Raw genomic sequence first — 11531 nt, 5'->3', positions numbered from 1 at the left:
TGGTACTGTTTAGACAATGTTGGTTTTAATTGTCTTGTTAGAGGTCTGGGATTCATATCACTTTGAGGTAATACCACACTCTACAGGGATTGCCACAATTCTTTAATCAATTCAAATATAAACACATTCTCTGGTCATTAACACGTTGTTGTTTGTGGGAGCTTGCTGTGCGCATAATGACTGTCACATTTTGTACCATGAAACAATAACTACATTTCAAAACTACTTTGCTGGCTGTAAAATACTATGTGACAACCTGGACATAAAAGGCTCCATATAAAAGACTATAAGATGTAGGATCAGAAGTAGGTCATTCAGCCCATCAGCTCTGTGCCACCATTCAACGAGATCATGGATGATCAAATAATCCTCAACTCCAGTCTCCTCCCTTTATGCCCACAACCCTTAATTCCCTCACTGATTAAAAATCTGTCCATCTCAGCCTTGAATATACTTAGTGATCCAGTCTCAACAGCCCTCTCTGGTACAGAATCATTACCCTCTGAAAAATGAAAGTTATCCTCATCTCAGTCTTACTCTGAGATTAATGCCTCTGGCCCTAGACTATCAAAGTAATCTCTACTCACAGAGTCATAAAGCCATACAGCACAGAATCAAACCATTTGGTCTAACCAAACCCAAACTAAACTCATTCCAGCTGCCTGCTCCTGGCCTACATCCCTCAAAACCTTTCCCATTCATGTACTTGTCCAACTATCTTGTAATTGTGCCCACATCCACCACTTCTTCAGGGAGTTCATTCCACATGTGAACCACCCTCTGTATAAAAAATTTGCCCCTCGTGTATTTTTAAAATCTCTCTCCTCTCACCTTAAAAATGTGTCCCCAGTCTTGAAATTCCCCACCCTTGGGAAAAGACCTAGAGTTACCAGTAACTCTATCTATATCTCTCTTATTTCATCAACTTCTATAAAGTTGCCTGTCAACCTCCTACACTCCAGTGAAAAAGTCCCAACCTTTCCAGCCCTTCTTTATAACTCAAACTCGAACCTGTCAAGTTCCCTGACAATGTTTCAATAAGCTCACCTCTCATCCTTCTAAACTCCAATGGACAGTGTGTGTGGAGTTTGCATATTCTCCCCGTGTCTGAGTGGGTTTCCTCCAGATGCTCCAGTTTCCTCTTCCAGTCCAAAGATGTGCAGGTTAAGTGAAGTAGTCATGCTAAATTTCCTGTGGATTAGCCATGGGAAATGCAGGGTTACAGGAATAGGTTAGGAGGTGCATCTGGGTGGAATGCTCATCGGAGGGTTGGTGTGGAATCATTGGGCCAAATGTACAGGCCAAACTTCTTCAGCCTCTCCTCATAAAACAGCCCCTCCATATCCATATCAACCCGAGTGAAGTTTCACTGGCCTGCCTCAAATACCAGAGTTATCAGAATCGTTGTTGTTTGTTTCTTTATTTACATCATTTTTGGTTTGAAGCCATGAACTGTAAGCTGGGAGTTGAAGGTGACCTTTGGATGATAAGCAGCAGCTTGATTTCTTAAAAAGAGAACAAACGAACTGATTTTTGTTCATGAGGCCAAGCTGGACATTAATTGCAGTTTGCTTCTTGTTTAAGGAATGCTCTATGATGGACACTTTGATTCTGGAGAGGCAATATGTTCAAACTGATGGAGGATGTTTGAATATTAATTATGGCCTCACAGAGAGTTATGATACCAACCAGTATAACAAAGAAAATGTTGAGGAAACAACATAAAGACAAACGAAAATTTGAACTGGTTCTGAACTGTTCAGAACCTGTTGCGCTTTTCCAGCAACACATTTTTCAGCTCTGATACTCCAGCATCTGCAGTCCTCACTTTCTCCTTTCTGAACTGTTCAGGACTGGTTCAGGAGAATCAGAGGACCGTGATGTGATTGCTCCCTGGTTATCCTCCCATGATCAACTTATTTAAAGTTTGGAAAGTAGGATCTCAGTTATGAGAAGTAAATAAATCTTTCTGGGGGCATACTAGAAACCATTTGAATGCATGAATGTTGTCTGAAAATCAAATAAAACCAAATAATGGGCTTATGCCCGAAACGTCGATTCTCCTGTTCCCTGGATGCTGCCTGACCTGCTGCACTTTTCCAGCAACACATTTTCAGCTCTGGCCAATTGCATCTCACTTCTTTTTCTACTGATTTATTCTCTGTGTTTGTTTTTCTTTCTGAGAGTGGGGGCTAGAATCAAAGAAAGTTGAGTTTAAATCATAGTCATTAATTAGATTTCTTTGTTGTTTAACTTTGCTCAGCTTTAATAAATTGTTCATTTTTTTGTTTAAAGCTGGTGGCTGGTTTTGACTATCCACCAAGTGTGCTACTGGTATTTCACAAAGTCTGGTTGGGAACCATCGGGGTCAATTTTGAGTGTCTTTGAATGTTTAACTTTACTGTGTTGTGAGTACAGGGATAGTGAGACTGTAAAAACTAGTCACATTACTCCAGCTGTGGTCTGACTATTGCTGTGTATAGTTTCAGCAAAACTTCCCTACTTTGATACTTCACTTCCCTTTGAAATGAGCCCAATATTCCATTTCCTTTCCTTATTATCCACTGAACTTGGATGTTAGCTTTTAGTGATTTATGCACAAGGATTCTCAAATCACCCTGTAGCTTTCCACTGCCTTTCTCCCTTTAAATAATTCAGTTTCTGTGTTCTTTAGCCATATTTGTTTCCCTCGTACTTTTTCTCTAGTGATAGTTATTACATTTACTTCCTTGCCTCCTTTTGCCCCTATTGGAATGTTTTCCGTCTTTTTTTACTGTGAAGACACATGCAAATTATTTATTCAATGCCTCTGCATTTCCTGGTGCCCTGTTATTATTTCTCCAGTCTTATTCTCTAAGGGGCCAATGTCCACTTTGGCACCTCGCTTCCTTTTTTTATATTTAAAGAAGCTCTTGCTGTCAGTCTTGATATTACTTGCAAATTTTCCTTCAAAGTTTATGTTCTCCCTCTTTGTTATGCTTTTGGTTGTCTTTTGTTGGATTTTAAAATATTCCCAATTCTCTGGCTTATAACTAATCTTTGCCACAGTATATGTTTTTTTCATGTTAAGTTCCCTGGTTAACCATGGTTGGCCTACCCCTCCCCAGAATTCTTCTTCCTTTGCTGCGAGCCATGAACTATATGCTTAATGTTTGCCATTGTTCCTCATCCATCTTTGCTGCTAATCTCATTTCCCATCCGCTCAAATTAGCTCTGTCCTCATTGCCTTGTACTTACCCTTATTTAAGTTTAGCCCAGATTTTTCCAACCCATTTTGATCCCTCTCAAACTGAATGCTGAATTCTACCTGTTTCCAAGGAGATCTTTATCTCTGACATGATTTAGTAAACCAGACTCATTCACCAAAGTCCCTGAGAACCATCCAGCTACTCTCTGATTCGAGAGATGATGAGGAGATGCCAGAGTTGGACTGGAGGGGACAAGGTCAAAAATCAAACTACAGCAGATTATAGTCCATTAGACAGACAGAGAGAGAGAGTGAGAGAGAAAGAGAGAGAGAGAGACAGACAGAGAGAGACAGAGAGAGAGACAAAGAGAGGGAGAGAGACAGAGAGAGAGAGAGACAGAGAGAAGGAGGACTGGTGGTGGTTTATCCTGAGGGTCACCATGCCTCAGGTGAGGGGAGATATCGAGAAAGTGGGACTTTCGTGGTGACCTCAGTTAGTGTGGTAATTGAACTTTGCATTGCAAACCAACCGGCCTCGTTCCACGTCACCAGACTCAAATACAGCAAACTGTTTATTAACCAGGACCAGGCATGTGCCAGTTGATCACATACTTAGGTTGATCAAGAGGTCCAAACAATCAATGTAAAAGCACATGCAAAATAATGGAAATGTAATGGAGGGTTGATATTATTGAGAGTTCCAATTCATAAGGTACTGGTTAAAACAAAGTTTGCTATAGCCTGATCCCTGTTTGAATTCCCAATAAATTGTTAGAATATAGAAAAGTACAGCACAGTACAGCCCTTTAGCCCATGACGTTGTGCCGAGCATTTATTTTAATCTAAGATCAATCTAACCTATGCGCCCCTGAATTTACTGCCAGCCATGTGCTTGTCCAGCAGTCGCTGTTCTGGGAATCTGTCCCAAATGGACTCTATGGATTCTTCCTCGTTGCTAACTCTGCTAATATAACTATCCCAATCTACATGAAGGTTAAAGTCACTCATGATTAATGTACTGCCTTTATTACATGCCTTCATTATCTCCTGATTTATTCTCTGTTACACTGTATCGTTATTGTTACAGGGCTAAGAGACTACTGCTACCCTTTTTAGTTTTCACCTCTACCCATAAGGATTCTACAACATTGCTGCCTCAGACCACCATGAACCGAGGTTCGATTCTACCCTTAGGCGACAGTCTGTGTGGAGTTTAGCATATTCTCCCTGTGTCTGTGTGGATTTCTTCCGAGTGCTCCATTTCCCCCCACAGTCAAAAGATGTGCAGGCTGGGTAGATTGGCCATGCAAAATTGTCCCGTAGTATCTAGGGATGTGCAGGCTAGGTGCACTAGCTATTGGAAATGCGTTGTTGGAGGGATAGGGTCAGGTGCTGGATCTGGGTGGGGTGCTCTTCGGAAGGTCAGTGTTGATTCTATCATTTCTTGCTTTTGTACTTATTCCATCCTGTACCAACAATGCTAATTCCACCACTCTTTCAAAAAGTCATATCACTAAATATTTAGTTCCCAGTATCGATTTCCTAGTAACCAAGTTTCCACAATGGCTATACAATCATATTTTATACAGGTATTAATCTGTATTTGTGCCATTAGTTCATTTGTTTTGCTCCAAAACTATGAATGTTCAAATAAAGAGCCATAATTTTGGCTTTTTACAATTGTTTCCAGCTTTGACCCTATTATTGATGTTTTTCTATGTTTCTATACTCTGTACTTTCCTATCCTACTTTGGGTATCGTTACTCAAATAGCTGCACTGTATTGCTGCCATATCCTCTTGCTTTAAAATCATACATATCCCCTCTCCCAAACCCATGCCTACTGTAGAAGCCCCCTAGCCCTGATTACTTTAAAGCCCTTTACATAGCCCTAGTTATTCATTTTGCCAAGACACTGGTCCCAGCAGAATAACCTGACCCACCAGAACAGCTCCCTTTCACTTCAGTACTGGTGTCAGTGCCCCACGAATTGAAACCTAGTCCAGCAACAACAATTTTTGAGGCATGTATTAAACTCCTTGATCTTATTTATTCTGCACCACTTTGTTCATGACTCAGGTAGTCACCCAGAGACTAATACCTTGGAGGGTTTGCTTTCTAATTTAGCTCCTGTTTAAAATCTTTCAGCAGTTTCCTTTCGAGTCCGATCATGTTGTTAGTACCAACAGGGACAACAATTGGATCCCTCCCCTCCCTCTCCAAGCTCTTCTTCACCCCCTATCCTAAACTCTGGTACCAGACAGTCATCACAGCCTTCTCATTGCTCTTGGCTGCCAAGAATAATATCTATCCTCCTTACCACAAACGCATTTCTAGTTCTTCTGGCCACTTGAAAAGCTCCCTGTACCAAGATGCTGTCGTCAGTTTGCCCATCCTTCCTGCAGTACCCACTCTCATCTATACAGTTTGAAAGAACCTTATAACTTTTGGACAATTATAGGGACTGAGACTCCTTGATTGGTTGAGGACCCAAGGGGGCCACAATCAGCTTCTTTGTCCACATACACACATCACAATGTGGGTTATGATGTGACTCTGCCGCTGGTCTCAGTGCAGGTTGGCCTCTTGATCCACACCTTTTTATTCTCTTTCATTTACCTCTCATTCCAGAAATTTACTTCTTGTAGTAAACCCTTAGTTAAAGCAGCTCCGTCACTCTTTAGTCAGTAACACTTTTGGTCCTGGTGTCTCTCTGCTACAGCCCAACACTGACCAGGCTCCATGCTAGCCCAAGGGCATGTTTTTCGAATAGTTTATTTACTAAAGAGATTACTGAGATAGGAAGAACGTAATATTGTCCACAGGACAACAACCAGCTCCCAACACAGAGAACTCAACAACAGGAAATCAGTAAGAATCCTCAGACCCCTGCATCTCCAGATAATGACACCTCACCTTCTCATATTCAGAAATGAACCATCAACAAAACTCAGCCTGGAAATCAGAGGGAAATGCTTCCAATAAACACACTCAATATCCAACACACAGCTCCAGTCACACAGTTCAGCACAAAGCACCAAGTTAACAGCTCTCTCAGCTGGATCTTTTCACACAGCATAAGGGACATTTCCACCCCTGACTGCCCACAGGATAGTCAGACTGCCTGAAGATTGGTGTGGATATTATGGGATACAATTTGTATAAAAGCTGCTCCTTCACTCACCATCTCCTCACTTGGTTTTCAGTCCCTATAGGAAGTGAACCAGCTCTGGAAGAGGAAGAGGAGACAATGGGCAGAGTGGGTGGGCTCTCTGATTGACGTCTCTCACAGTCAATCCAAATATTTCTAATTTGGAGATGCCGGTGTTGCTTCCAATTAAACCTGTTGGACTATAACCTGGTGTTGTGTGATTTTTAACCGAATATTTCTGGAGCAACATGAATTTCCGGAAATTTGAGAAATGGAGGTGACTTTGAGCAGCAGATCAGGTGAGGATTTAAACTTGTCACTGTCCCATCTGAATAAAACCTCACTTATTGTAGCTGCTGTCTCAGCTCCCTGGTAAATGTTTGACAGGAATTTCTAGTGTGGGAATAGCATCCTTTATCCTCAGAGACTTTCGGGCTGACAGTATCAGTGTGGGGTTGTGTATCCTCAGAAGTGTTTCATTTCAGATCAGAAAAGTAAGGCCCACAGCATCAAGGCAGTGATGATCTACAGTGGTGGGATCAGCGCATGCACAAGAGAGAGGGACATGTAAGTGATGGCCTGGAAAGTGAATCTGTGCTCAGTGACTGGTAAGAGTATAAAGTTGTCACTGGGGACTGACCTGTGGAATAATGTCTCTTGCCAACTTCTCTGTAAGCCATTCAAACTCTTCAAGTGATCGTCACACAGCACAGAAATAGACCCTTTCGTCCAACCAGTCCTTGCCGACCCTAATCTCAAACTAAACTAGTCCGACCTGGCTGTGATTGTCCCATATACAGTATCACCAAACGTTTCTTTTTAATGTACCTATCTAAATGTCTTATAAATGTTGTAACTGTACCCGCATCCACCACTTCCTCTGGAAGTTCATTTGAGACATGAATCACTTTCTTGTAAAAAAGTACCTCACCCTCTCTTCTGATGCCTCACCTCTTGCTTGATCCTTGGCTCTGTCCCTGGACCCTTACCTCTTTCATGACTCTAGGTCACTTTCCAGTATTTGGAAGGTAACAATTCTAATGACTTTGAAGAGTAAGAGAGGTTGGAAATGGGGCAGTAGGTTGGAAGAGCAAATACCTAAAAGGTTAGTTTCTTCGAGGAAATGCGTGTTAACAGCATCAATTACTTGTTAAAGGGACAATATCAGAGAAAGAGAACCATGAATGGTATCAATAAACAGAGGGATCAAGAAGGGATGTTAAGTGATCAACTATTTCATAAGAATCTGCTAAAGGAAATAGGAGGTCGCTCTCATGGACAAAATGAGCTCAGAGAGGGCCTGAGGGGAAATAGGAGAGAAACTAGAGAAAGTTGTGAGTTTGGATAAAGGGCGGGAATGGGGGAGTGCATTAATGGGAGTTTGTCCAGGTGGCTCATGGAAAAGAGAGAAGTGACAGAGGCAACCAAGGGGTGGTTCAATCTTATTTTTTTGAGCAGAGAGCTCAATAACCAGGGAGGAATTATTTAATGTCATTAATGTCAGAATCAGAAGAGAGTTAAGGGGTAGTTTCTCACCCAGAAGGTCATGTGCGCCTGGATATCCCAGTGTCTAAAAGGGTGATTGAGGCAGAAATCCTTCATTACATTTAACAAGCATCTGCTATGAACTTGAAGGAGTAACACTCTAATTTTAAAGTGGGGTTAGAATAACTTCTCCACACGTACACTGCCAGAGAAGGTACAGCATGGGTTAGACAGAGTTGCATCAACCTGGGTCACTCATATCCAGATCAGGATCAAGACTCTCCTGCCTTAGTCACTGGGTAAATATGGAATCCTCCTAACACAGCATATCTAATAGTTGGAGAAGGCACTGCAGTTCCTCTTGCTCTGTATTTGGAGAAAATCCTCGAGACACAGTGATTTAGTGTTTCTGTTTCGTAAATAAATTATTGTGATATTTTCTAATCAACCTGTTCCACAACTCTGGAGCAAATGGGACTTGTTCCAGCCTCCTGGTGCAAATTTGGAGCACGACCACTGCTCCACAAGAGGCTCCTCTGAGATGATCAATCAGTTCTTAAGCATGACACCAGCAATTCATATAAATGTTTCTGCCCAGTTTCAAATTAGGGCCATTATAAACCAGCAACTGAGTTGGTTTATTATTATTCATGATATTCATCATTATTCTGTGATCCTGATTCTAATTACTTTGATTAAACACTTGTCAAATCATTGGAATTAATGAACTCAAATACAACAACAGGTTACCACTCAATTATAGCCCAGGGAACAGGAAGCATGGGGAAGGGACAGGGATGGGATTGTTTGTCTCATACCAATGATGTTACATTGTTGGAAACAATTTACAGCAACAGGTGGAGACCATTTAGCCCCTCAAACGCAATCCAAATTTCGTTCTATGATGGGCAATCTGTATGTCAAGTCTATTTCGCTGTCTTTTGATCATGGTCTCCTGATTTGCTGGGGAATATGAGGAGGCTAGATGGCCGGGTTTAGAAGACTGAGAGGGGATCTGAGTGAAACATATAAGATTATTAAAGGTTTGGACACTCTGGAGGCAGAAAACATGTTTCCGCTGATGGATGAGTGCCGAACCAGAGGACACAGCTTAAAAATACGGGGTAGACCATTTAGGACAGAGATGAGGAGAAACTTCTTCACCCAGAGAGTGGTGGCTGTGTGGAATGCTCTGCCCCAGAGGGCAGTGGAGGCCCAGTCTCTGGATTCATTTAAGAAAGAGTTGGATAGAGCTCTCAAGGATAGTGGAATCAAGGGTTATGGAGATAAGGCAGGAACAGGATACTGATTAAGGATGATCAGCCATGATTATATTGAATGGTGGTGCAGGCTTGAAGGGCAGAATGGCCGACTCCTGCACCTATTGTCTATTGTCCATTGTTGGGTTTGAGCGAGTGAGAGTATTGAGCATATTTGCCTGGCAGGGGAGATACCATGATCACCAAGGTGGTTCTCTGCTTCTCGGCAGTCCGTGCGCAGACTCATGTGCATATGTGACCAGTTTGAACTGGCCTCGGGGGGCCAAGGTAAACCGAGGCAAGAGCGAGGCCATGCTCTTCGGGAACTGGGCCGACCAATGCTCGATCCCCTTCACCGTCAGGACCGACCACCTGAAGGTGCTGGGTATTTTGTTCGGGGGGGGCTGGGGCGTGCGCCAAGTCTTGGGAGGAGCGTATCAGCAAAGCGAAGCAGAAACTGGGCAGATGGACGCTACGGTCGCTCTCCATCGCGGGAAAAAACCTGGTCATCAGGTGTGAGGCACTGTCATTGCTGTTATACGTGGCACAGGTCTGGCCTATTCCCAGAACCTGTGCTGCTGCAGTCACCCGGGCCATCTTCCAGTTTATATGGAGGTCAACGATGGACCGGGTCCGAAGGGACTCGCTGTACAAAGATCTGGGCAATGGGAGGAAAATACACCCAATGCCACCCTCACCCTGATGGCCACCTTTGTGTGTGGCTGCATCAAGCTGTCCGTGGATCCCCGGTACGCAAACACCAAGTGTCACTACGTACTGAGGTTCTACCTGTCCCCGGTGTTGCGAAGGATGGGCCTGGCCTCGCTGCCGCGGAACGCTCCGAGTAGTTGGACCGTTCCGTATCACCTGTCCTTCGTGGAGAAATTTATCAAGAAAAACACCTTTGACCACAAGTCCATCAGGAAATGGTCAGCACGTAGCGTCCTTGAGACACTTCGGGAAAAGGAGAGGGGGGATCCTATCGAGCGGTTCCCTGAGCAGACTGTCAAAGCCATTTGGCAGAATGCCTCATCGCCAGAACTTTCCAACAAGCACCAAGACATGGCTTGACTGGTGGTGAGAAGGGCTCTGCCTGTGAGATCCTTTATGCACACCCGGACTCTCGGCCGCACCGCATGCTGCCCTCGAAGCGGCTGCAGGGGGGACGAGACTGTCACACACCTCCTTCTGGAATGTGCCTACGCAGAAGAAGTCTGGAGAGGAATGCAGTGGTGTTTGTCGAGGTTCGTCTTGATCAGCGCCGCGACGCGGGACTCCGTGCTCTACGGTCTGTTCCCCGGGACGCACACCGAGACGAACATCAACTGTGCCTGGAGGATCATCAACTCGGTGAAGGACGCTCTCTGGGCGGTCCGAAACCTGTTGATCTTCCAGCTGAAGGAGTTGACCCCGACTGAGTGCTGCAGACTGGCACATTCCAAGGCCCAGGACTACGTGTTGAGGGACACATTGAAGCTTGGGGCAGCAGCCGCCAAGGCGCGGTGGGGAAAGACCACTGTATAAAGTCTGCCTGCCTAACGAAGAACAGGGGGCCCACGCAGTCATTTGGGCTCTGCTGACGGCTCAGGTTAAATATATGGGCATATGATCAAAAAATGTACAGACCTGTATAAAAATGATAAATTCTGATCTCCTTATGTACATGTTTACATATGTATGGCATGACCAACTGTACAGACCATCAAATTATTTTATGAATAAAGTATATTTTTGAAATTAAAAAAGGGTGGTTCTCCCAGGACGAGGCTATCCCATTGCACTTCGGGTGTGCTGACGCCTGCGATGTCCCCAAATGCGGGATACTCGACTGCAGAAATTGTGGTAGTGGGGGACTGCGTTTGCGCTCTCCCCTGATTTACAAGCAAAAAACAGATTTTCCAATAGATGCCGCTCACTTGTGCTTCATGCGGCTTCCTATGTACCGCGTCTATGTTCAATTCAGTTTCACTCAAATCGACACATAATAAATGTCGCACGTTTTATTTCATCCTGCAATAAACCGCTATGTTCAAAGGTTTTCACAAGAGGACCAAGCCCTTCAAACAAACAAATATCCCCCCACATTTGCTACATTTCCCTCGATTTACTGCCTGCCTATTCCATCCAGTATTGCTCAAAATGCCTCTTTCAACAATTTATTCCACAGATTATATTCAGCTCTGTCCACTGATGCTTCACCACCTGCTCCAGGTAAAAGGACATGGTGGATGCTGTCATCTAATCATACAACTTTACAGTATGGAGGCAGGCTGTTCGGCCCAAATTGCCCATGCTGCACACTCTTATACACTCATACAGATCTACAGCATGGAAACAGACCCTTGGGTCCAACTCGCCCATGTCAACCTGATACCCCAACCCAATCTAGTCCTACTTGCCAGCACCCGGCCCATATCCCTCAATCCTTCCTATTCATATACACATCCAAA

The 11531-nt window shown here is 43.8% G+C and overlaps 1 protein-coding gene and 1 pseudogene across 2 annotated transcripts in view; one reads left to right on the top strand and one right to left on the bottom strand.

The window, feature by feature from the left end:
- Window positions 1-6405, bottom strand: part of LOC122547588 (zinc finger protein 271-like) — an 11705-nt gene extending 5300 nt beyond the window's left edge. The window contains exon 1 of one of the 2 annotated variants that reach the window (XM_043686195.1): window positions 6371-6405. The gene's annotated coding sequence lies outside the window, so the exon portion shown is untranslated. Of the gene's footprint in view, window positions 1-1047; window positions 1078-6370 lie in introns of those variants that run through there. The other variant, XM_043686196.1, reaches the window with a different exon arrangement.
- A 4410-nt stretch (window positions 6406-10815) lies between these two features.
- LOC122547589 lies at window positions 10816-10955 on the top strand (annotated as a pseudogene).
- The last annotated feature ends 576 nt before the right edge of the window (window positions 10956-11531 follow it).

Source organism: Chiloscyllium plagiosum, unplaced genomic scaffold, assembly GCF_004010195.1.
Source record: "Chiloscyllium plagiosum isolate BGI_BamShark_2017 unplaced genomic scaffold, ASM401019v2 scaf_6904, whole genome shotgun sequence".
Classification (NCBI taxonomy): Eukaryota; Metazoa; Chordata; class Chondrichthyes; order Orectolobiformes; family Hemiscylliidae; genus Chiloscyllium; species Chiloscyllium plagiosum.
This window is presented reverse-complemented; position numbering and strand designations above follow the sequence as displayed.